Source organism: Pteropus medius, unplaced genomic scaffold (genome assembly GCF_902729225.1).
Source record: "Pteropus medius unplaced genomic scaffold, Ma_sr-lr_union100, whole genome shotgun sequence".
Lineage (NCBI taxonomy): Eukaryota > Metazoa > Chordata > Mammalia > Chiroptera > Pteropodidae > Pteropus > Pteropus medius.
The window spans coordinates 11,095,436-11,104,746 of record NW_024340701.1 but is presented as its reverse complement, the minus strand read 5'-3'; the positions used below and the strand labels follow the sequence as shown (position 1 = coordinate 11,104,746).

The 9,311-nt window shown below is 40.1% G+C and overlaps 1 pseudogene; it reads left to right on the top strand.

The window, feature by feature from the left end:
• Positions 1–8,973: 8,973 nt before the first annotated feature.
• Positions 8,974–9,092, top strand: LOC120622961 (uncharacterized; annotated as a pseudogene).
• The last annotated feature ends 219 nt before the right edge of the window (positions 9,093–9,311 follow it).

The window sequence follows — 9,311 nt, the reverse complement described above, 5'->3', positions numbered from 1 at the left end:
TGAAGTTATCATCTCTGTGCTATATTTGGCAGGCACTTTTGCTACGAACATAGTAAAGGTTCTATTTAATCTTCAGTACACTTCTATGAGGTGCCTACTGTTATTCCAGTTGACAGAAGAGAAAATAGTTTCAGAAAGTTGTGAGACCGCACAGGTGGAAGTGGAAGTGTATAAAACATGGCCTCTGTTTTTAAGAAACTTAGTGTCTATTGGGGAAAACATTCATTCAATCAAAAAATATCTATTGAGTACCTGGTTAATGATGGGCACTATTATAGATTCTTGGGATACAGCCTTGGACAAAGCACACTAGGTCCTTGCTCTTAAGGAATTTTTATTCTTTCAGAAAGGAAATAGGCAATAAATAAGTGAACATATATGTGAGGAAAACACTGGGATGTGTAAAAGAATTACTGGGGCATGCAGGGACACTCCAGTTGGAGAGTCAGGGATGGCCTCCTTAAGGAGACGATGCTTGAGCTGAGACCTGCAAGGGGATAAGTGGTGTGAGGATCCAAGGGCAGTGGGAATGGAGAGAAATGGACAGATCCAGGATGGTACCAGAGAAATAGAACTTAGCGAGCGAGGTAAAAGGCTTTCTGAGGCACAAAAGAAATCACAGAGGAACATTTATTCATCTTCTGATCCAAGTTTTCCCAAACTGTGTTCCAAGAAAACACTATGTCCTGTGGGATGTTAAAAGTTGTTCTTAGAAAAAGATCAAATTCCTTCCTAATAATAATAATAATAATTATAATAATAATAAGCCTAGACGATGCTGCATCCTGTGTTGCAGAGTAATGGTGAGCAGATAGTTTATAGGAGGCTCTAGGAAGCTCATTATTAATGAAACCAATTTAACTTTAATTTGCTTTTCTCAAGTTTATTTGATCCCAGAACTCATTTTTCACAGAACATATTGTGCTGTTCCAGCATTCCATGGAGAAGGTTTGATGAAACAGTATGATCTAAGACAATGCTTTTTTTTATTATTTATATAGCAAAATGGTGGTCCAGAGCGGGGAAATGACTTGACCATGATCACACGGCTTGTTAGAGGCAGAGACTGGCAAAAATCATAGCTTCTCTGATTTAAGACACACTGCTTCTTCTACCCCAGGGTGCCATCTGCATCTGCAGAGAAGACTTGTGCTGTTGTATTTATATGGTTCTGACTTCAAATAACACACATCCTTGCCTGCTGCACGAACTAAGCACTCTGCCCAAACTCCACCCTCCCAGAAGGGCCCTAACTCAGAAATAGTGATGCACTGTTCCCTGGTCAAGGTGTCAGGCTTATAAATTCTTACCCTAATGAACAACAGAGAGTTGTAAAAACTGCACACAGAGAGAAATGCAACAGTTATGGTGGCCTGAGGGGTTTAGAGAAATATTGAAACATACTGAAATATGCTTGCAAACTCTGCTCCTGAGCAACATTCTAAATAACAGTGGACTATTATGAGGTGATAATTAACAGAGTCTAGGCTCAGCAAAAAAAAAAAAAAAAAAAAAAAAATTAAGGGCAGAGAATGCAACCTGATTGTAATTCTGCATAAACTCCTGGGAGACCTGACCATTGTTTCAAAGAATAGAGTGTCTCTGTTTCTGACTGCATGCAGGGCATAGAAAGTGTGTTTCAAGGTCAGATTTTAATCCAGATTTTGCCAAATCCTGTCTGGGCAATTATGTGCAAATTGCTTAACTTCTCTGGCCTCAATTTCTTACCTATGAGATGAAGATAATATATCCTTGCAGGGCTGATGTAAAAAGTGAACCAAATAACATATGTCAGGTACCTAGCATGCCTGACTCAAGCTAGGTGCTTGGTAAATGAAAGTTATTAGAATTATGTATGTGGTATCTTTCTTTTCTGAACACAAGATCATTCTGATGACCTTTATCCCAAATGGACTTGGTGTTATTTATGCACTTAAATTGGTGATGATACTTTTGATTGCAAATGACAGAATCCCACTTTGAACTAACTTAGACCAAAGAAGAAGTGTCGTGTTTTGCTTATTTGTTGTGGAAAATATTAAGTTACTTTATGTCATAGTGGCAAGGGCAGGGGTGTAGTTTGGCTTCAGGGGCAGCTAGAACCTGAAATTCAAACGTAGCCACACTTCTCTTTTCCTCTCAGCTCTGTGTCTTCCTTCTCTGTGATCAGCTTTCTGAGTGGAGGGGAATGGCTGCCAAAGATCCTTCAAGACTCAGTTGAAAGTTTAAATATCCCAGGAAGAGCCCCTGATTGGCCTAGAATGTGTCAGGTGCTCACCCCAGGACTAATCGACTGCTACCATGAAGAGTGAATCCCTGAAGACATACCAGCATTTATTCATATCACAATTCGAGTGGGGGAGAAGGCTTCAGACAGAGCTGTCTGACAGGAAAAAAATATATAGTTCTCTAATATCTCCCTTTCGAAACTAAGCTTGTTGTGCGAAGTCTAGTGGACAGCTGCTCTTTTTGCTTGCTCAGCTTCTATCCCACCATCCTTTGTCAATAATATCATCTTTGGCATTAGAGAACTACCCTGCTCCTTCCCCTGTGCTTTGGCTGGAGGCGTAAACCTTCTTTTCTTGAGTCTACTCCTACATTAGCCCTTCCATAGTCCCACATTTTTGGCCCAGGTGCGCATCATTCCAGTCAGGTCGATCAGACTCCAGCTTGTTCCTGAGTGGTTCTTGACAGGAGTAACTCATGGATTAGAGCAGAATCATGCTGTTGGCGTGCTTCTTAAGAAGTCTATCCATGTGCTCTCCCTGTTGTGATCCCCAGAGCTTCATGGCTCTTGCCCAACCTGAAGTCTGATTGTTCAATTCTGTCATCCATTCTAGAGCTGACCTAAGTTGTCTTCTAAGAAATCGACGACTCATTTAAGTTAGCTGGAGTTGATTTCCGCTGTGAACAAAGATCCTTAATTGATGCAGGAGCGGGCTGTATATTATTCATATTAGTATCCATCACACTCCTACTGATTCCACCTGGTATGTACATGCTCAGAAGGGGTGTGGGGGATGTGTTGACTGTATGAACTCCTTTCTTTTACTTCTCTTTGTTTTTCCCATCCCAACATGTAAAATAATTAAAAGAGAGGCTGGGCTACTTGGGTTGAGGAAAGCCCAAACGCTGAAGGTTTGGCCTCTACTTTGCTCCTTAGGGGCGTTTAAGGAAACTTAGAGGTCTCTGGGACACAGTTTGAAAACCTCTGGACTTGAGGCTGTCTCAGGTCCCTTCCAGCACTAAGGTTCTGCACTCTGACCACATGCCAGGGCTTCCATTGAATCCTGGGTAATCATCCTCCTTCAACCCAGAATCATTCTCTACATCTCAAGCCTGTTCCATTTGGGGCCCCCCAAAGACACCTTTCTCTAAAGTAATATCTCTACTTAAAAGTGTCTGACAGTCTCATTCTCAGCTAAATGTTTTATGTGTACTTGTCACTGGGGTATTTCATAGTATTTGGGGCATTCATATGTCATTAAGCATGGGGCAGCCCAGGTTAATTGAAATTGTTATTTTTGGAATTGAAATTATTATTTTTTTTTATTAATTGAAGCTGTTTGCCAGAATAAAACTGTCACGTGCTTTGGAGTTCACAGTGGTGGCTCTGAAGATTTAGCACACGTTAAGTAAGAGTGCTGGATTTCAAATGCAGATTTCTGGGCATTTGAAGGTTTGGGTTTAGTATAGTTCCAGTGGGTTCTAAGAATCTATACTTGTAAAATAGGGAGAATAACTGCCAATATCATCAAGTTGTTTTCATTCTTAAATGCAGTAACACATTTAAAGTTCTTTGCCTACTAACTGGCTTTATTCTAAGGAAGTAAAACCATTATTATTGTTAGCTTTGTTTGTGATATAGTGTCAATGGGCTTATCCTGTACTGATTCAAGCAGGTGTTGAAATCAACATGCAACACTCAGGGAGGTCTCTCTCGATTCTGTGTATTCCCTACCTCTACTACATTGGTTTAAGTTCACTATCATCTCACCTCTGTGTCATCACCACAGCTCTCCCTACAACTGTTCTCTCTGACTTCAATCTCCTTGTTTGAGTTCATTCTCAAAAGAGCAGTCAGTTGTTTTACTAAAAATCCGATCTGATAGTATCACCTTCTGCTGAAAATCCCTCCATGTCTCTCGCAGCTTTCAGAATGAAGTCTAAACTTCTCACTTGTGCTCTGCACAGTCTGACTCATGAGTTCCCCTCTAACAGCAGCTTTCTCTCTTGTTTAACGTAGTCCAACTTCCCTAAACAAACTGTAGGTCCCCCAAAGCCTCACACTCTCCTCCCAAGCTTTGTTCATTTGGTCCCCTCTACCTAAAACACACTAGCCCCACCCTCTTTCCTGGCCAAAGGCCCTTCGGGTTTCCTTTTGTCTGTTACTCTTCTGTGAAACCCTCCCTGGAGGAAGGAGGAAGAAGGGAAGGAAGAAAGAAGGAAATTTATTTCAGCCAGACTCTAGACAGTGTTGGAAGATATAGAGAACAAGATCAAGCTCTACAGAGAAAAGAACTTATAAGTGTTAGGTGGAGTCATGTTCTCAGCTAAAGGGCTTAGTTTAAGGCAGGACTTCTTCCCTAGAGAACACCCATGGCCTGAGAGAGCTGGGGCACTGGATTTGAGTAGTAAAATCACAATTTCAATGTTGCCCTGTCACTGAAAGCTCCATAAGGTTGGCGAGTCACTTCAGTTTTCTGGGTCTTTAGTGTTATCATCTTTAAAATAGAGCTTATAATACCTATTACAAAGGATTTTTTAAAAAAATAAATTTATTTATTTGAATTAGTTTCAAGTATATAGTACATTGGTTAGACATCTATAATGTTTATAAAATGATCCCCCCAATTGCTCTCTCTCTTCCCTGGCCCTTCATTTAGCCATCATATTAATGCTAACTGCATTCCTTATGCTGTGCTCCCCATCCCCATGCCCAACTATCAACTACTATTTTGTTCTTCTTTAACCCTTCACTCCATTCTTCCAGCCTCCCAACCCCCCTCCCCTTTGTCTATCACCAAACTATCCACTCATATTTGCGAGTCTGTTTTTGATCAGTACGTTCTTTTTGTGCCTTAGATACCGCATATAAGTGAAATCATATGGTATTTATCTTTCTCTGTCTGACTTATTTCACTCAGCATAATAACCTCTAGGTCCATCTATGTCATTGCAAATGGTAGGATTTCATTTTTTTAATGGCTGAGTAATAGTCCATTGAATATATGAACCATAACTTCTTTATCCAGTTATCTGTTGATGGAGATTTAGGTTGTTTCCATATCTTGGCTATTGTAAATTGTGCTGCCATGAATATTGGCGCGTATAGATCTTTGCGATTTATTGTTTTGCTTTTATTTGGATAAATACCCAGAAGTGCAATTGCTGGGTCAAAAGGTATATTCATTTTTAATTTTTTGAGAAACCTCCAGACTGTTTTCCATAGTGGCTGTACCAATTTGCAATCCCACCAGCAATGTATGAGGGTTCCCAAAGGGTTGTTTTGAGGATGAAATAAGGAACTATATATTTAAAATGCTTTGCAAATTGCAAGGCTGTGGTCATCTTTGCTAGTCTGTGAGCTCCTTGAGGGCAGGAAATTTGATGTGATTGATCTCTGTTCTTCAGTGCCAGATACACTGAAAATGCAAGATGAAGTTTTTGTTGGATAAGTAAATAAATAAAATGATAACTGAATGGGTGGAGGGGGAGGGAAAGTCTGGGGCCCTAGGTTGCTTCAGCAAGAAATGACAGGCTCAGAACAGCCTTGTTGGGATGCGCTGCATACACACATTACGTTTTCCTCCTCCATGAAAAGTTCCTTGAAGTGGGGACAGTTTCTTAACTCTCTCCACAACTCCTAACCGAGAGCCTTGCTCAGCGTTAGTGTTTAAAAAAAAAAACTTAGGAACCCACATGATGATTTTCCAGTTGCGTAAGGTAGGTATATACCTTCATCCCCATTTTATAGATGAAGAAACTGAGGGTCAGAGATGTTTAAGTGAACTTCTCAAGTCTGTATGGCTGTCAAGGGCTAGAACCCAGGACTAGACCCCAAGTCTTCTCAATCTTCATCTGATGCTTTTCCCACTAGAGAGTTCATTTCTTTGCCTCTTGGCTTCCCTTGTCGTCATTGTTTCTCATGCACCCAGCACACTGCGGGGCCTAAAGCAATGGCGACCCTAAGTTAATGAGCAGTAAAGAACTTCAGCAAAGAAGATTCTTCTAATGGGTGTTGATAAATGTTTACCAATGGAGGTTGTGCTTTTAACAGACTGAGACCTAATTTTAAAATGCATTTAATTATTTTTAAGCCCTAGGGGCATTTAGAAATGACCATTGCTAACCACCAAAAGTAGGAGTGTCAAGACTCTGCCTTCTTCAGCAGCTGTCCTTTTCTGGGCTTGGCCTCACATGAGAGTGCCAAAGCACAGAATTTATAGAGTCTTCAGAGTTTTTGTGGTTGCAAATCACAAGACTTTATCAAACAAAGAGAGAAGCTTGTCTTGGAGGGTCAGAACATACTTTTCAGTCGTAGCAATGGGAATACACACAGGCCAATTCAATTTCTTTTGGGGTCATGCTTTGTAGCTTTATTGAATGTGAGACATTCCCTTTTGAAAGTCCATGGGATGTTTTCACTTCAGAGAATAATTTCCACATCCCATTCGACATCAAGAAATGGGTAATTATTATATCACTTGGTGGTTATTTATCACAGTTTGAATGGAAATAAATTGCTTCAAAGTGAAATCAGGCTACACAGTTACCTGTCTGCTCTATTAATCTTTCGTTTAATTTTCTTTATTTTAATGTGCATACCAAGGTTTGCGACCTGTCTCATCTGTCTCCCTCATAATTTCTCCAATGAATTTAAATATGTTAAAAGGAATTAAATAAATGGGTTAAAGGAAGGCTTGGGATTTGGGAAATGGGGGTTTAGCTAAGAGCAGTAATTTATTTCTGAATTGGCTCTCTCACTTCCCATAGAACAGGGGCATACTGGAAATCAAAAATGGGTAAAGCACATGGATTTTCCTGCAATAGTTAAGGTGCAAATGGAGATGACCCTTTTTTCTCACTCCAATATTATCCACAATGCCCACTGTAGCAATTTTTCCCAGTGCTTTCGTTTCAACTAACAAAATCCACAAAATAGACTGTTTTACTGTCACTTTAAGGGCATGAAATCAGTCTTCCCCAGCCTCCCTGTTTTTGCCCTAGTCATTTACACTCTGAAAATCTAGCTGAAAGGGCTTGTTCACTTCAAGTTGACAAATACTTGTTGAGGGCCCACTGTGTGCTAGACATTAGGATATGGAGGTTCACAGTCCAGTGAGGGAGAGCTCTCTGTTGCATTTCCCGCTCCGTGCCTTTGCACCAACACATGGATATGAGATAGGCATAGTTTTCTTAGTGGTTGTTGGAGAATTCTTTTAGGGAGAGATCTGCAGCATTGGGAATATTTCTAGATAAGACTTCTTGACGCAAAAGCTGATCCTTCAAATATTTTGAAGGTGAGAACTACCCAACAAGAGATATGGGAGGTGGGGGTGGATTTGTCAATGCTCCCAAGTGAGAGGAAAAGTGAGAGAGTGAAGGAGCCTGCACATGACCCCCAGCATGAAAATGTGCAGCCAGGTCATGAGGACCCAATTTGACCATGAATGGGAACAGAGAGAAAATGGACAAGAGGGCTGTCTCAAGGAAGAACAGAGATAGGGGTGTAGGTTTTGGTGCAAGAGGCGGGACCCAAACTAGGGCAAGGCCAGTGAGGCTCCAGCCCTGAGTGCAAAGTTTAAGAGGGCACCAGGAACTCAGTAATCCAGGTAAGTAATATTTGAGTGCAGTGATTTTTTAAAAATCACAACGCCAGCAGTTTCATGATGAGCACATCATCAAAAATTGAAATGGTGACAAGATCGGTAACAGTGCTATGTGGAGCCATATTGGAGCCTGAGGCAAAAGAAAACAGTAATACTGATCTTTTCTTTATTTAAATATTTCACATTTATTTAAATTGTTTTGTAAGAAGTTTTATTGGACAACAGGTGACCGTCGATTGTCTATGGCTGCCTTTGAGCCACAACACTGAGTTCGAATAGTTGTAACAGACGCTGTATGGCCCACGAAACCTAAAATATTTATTTATACCCAGGCTCTTTACATAAAAGGTTTTCTACCTCCTGGACTAGATAGTTGATCACTGGACTCCCTTCTGGTTCTGATATTTGAAGATTGTGTTTTCAGTTGATTTAATTAGTTGCTTTTCAAAAAAATTTTTATATTTTTTTTTTTTCAATTATATTTGACATACAATATTATGTCAGTTTCAGGTATATGGCAGAGTGATTAGACATTTATATAACTTACGAAGTGATCACCCCAATAAATCCATTACTCATCTGATACCATATGCAGTTATTACTATACTTCTGACTATATTCCCCATTCTGTACTGTACAGCCCCATTACTATTTTGTAACTATCAATCTGTACCTGTTAATGTCCTCCCCCTTCACCCATCCCTCTTCACCCATCCCTTTACCCCCTCAATCTGACAACCATTGAAATGCTCTCTGTATCTGAGCTTGTTTCTGTTGTTTGTTTGTTTATCCTGTTCTCTAGATTCCACATATGACATTTGTCTTTCTCTGTCTGACTTACTCCACTCAGCATAATACTTTCTAGGTCATCCATGCTATTGCAGATGGCAAGATTTCATTCTTTTTTATGGCTGAGTAATATTCCAATATGTATACATGCCACCTCTTCTTTATCCATTCATCCATTGATGAACACCCAGGATGCCTCCATATCTTGGCTACTGTAAATAATACCACAATGAACATATGGCTGCACGTATCCCTTCAAAGTAATGTTTTGGATTTCTTCAGATAAATGTACAGAAATTGGATAACTGGGTCCTTCTTTGTCTCTCTTTATAGACTTTTAAAGTTTATTTTGGTCTACAGTCATGCTACCCTGAACAAGCCTGATCCCATCTGATCTCAGAAGCTAAGCAGGATCAGGCTTGGTTAGTACTTGGATGGGAGACCACCTAGGAAGACCAGATGCTGTGGGTGTAAAAAGTAAAAAAAAAATAAGGGATTATAAGCTGACAAGGTCCTTGCAATCTATGAGGTCAACCAAGGATTGCCTCGCCTAAAAAGTAAATAAATAAAATAAAGTCTATTTTGTCTGGTATAAATATTGCTACCCCAGATTTTTTTTGTTTGCATTTTCATGAAACATCTGTTTTTATCCCTTTACTCTCAGACTGTGTGTAACTTTGATCTGAAGTG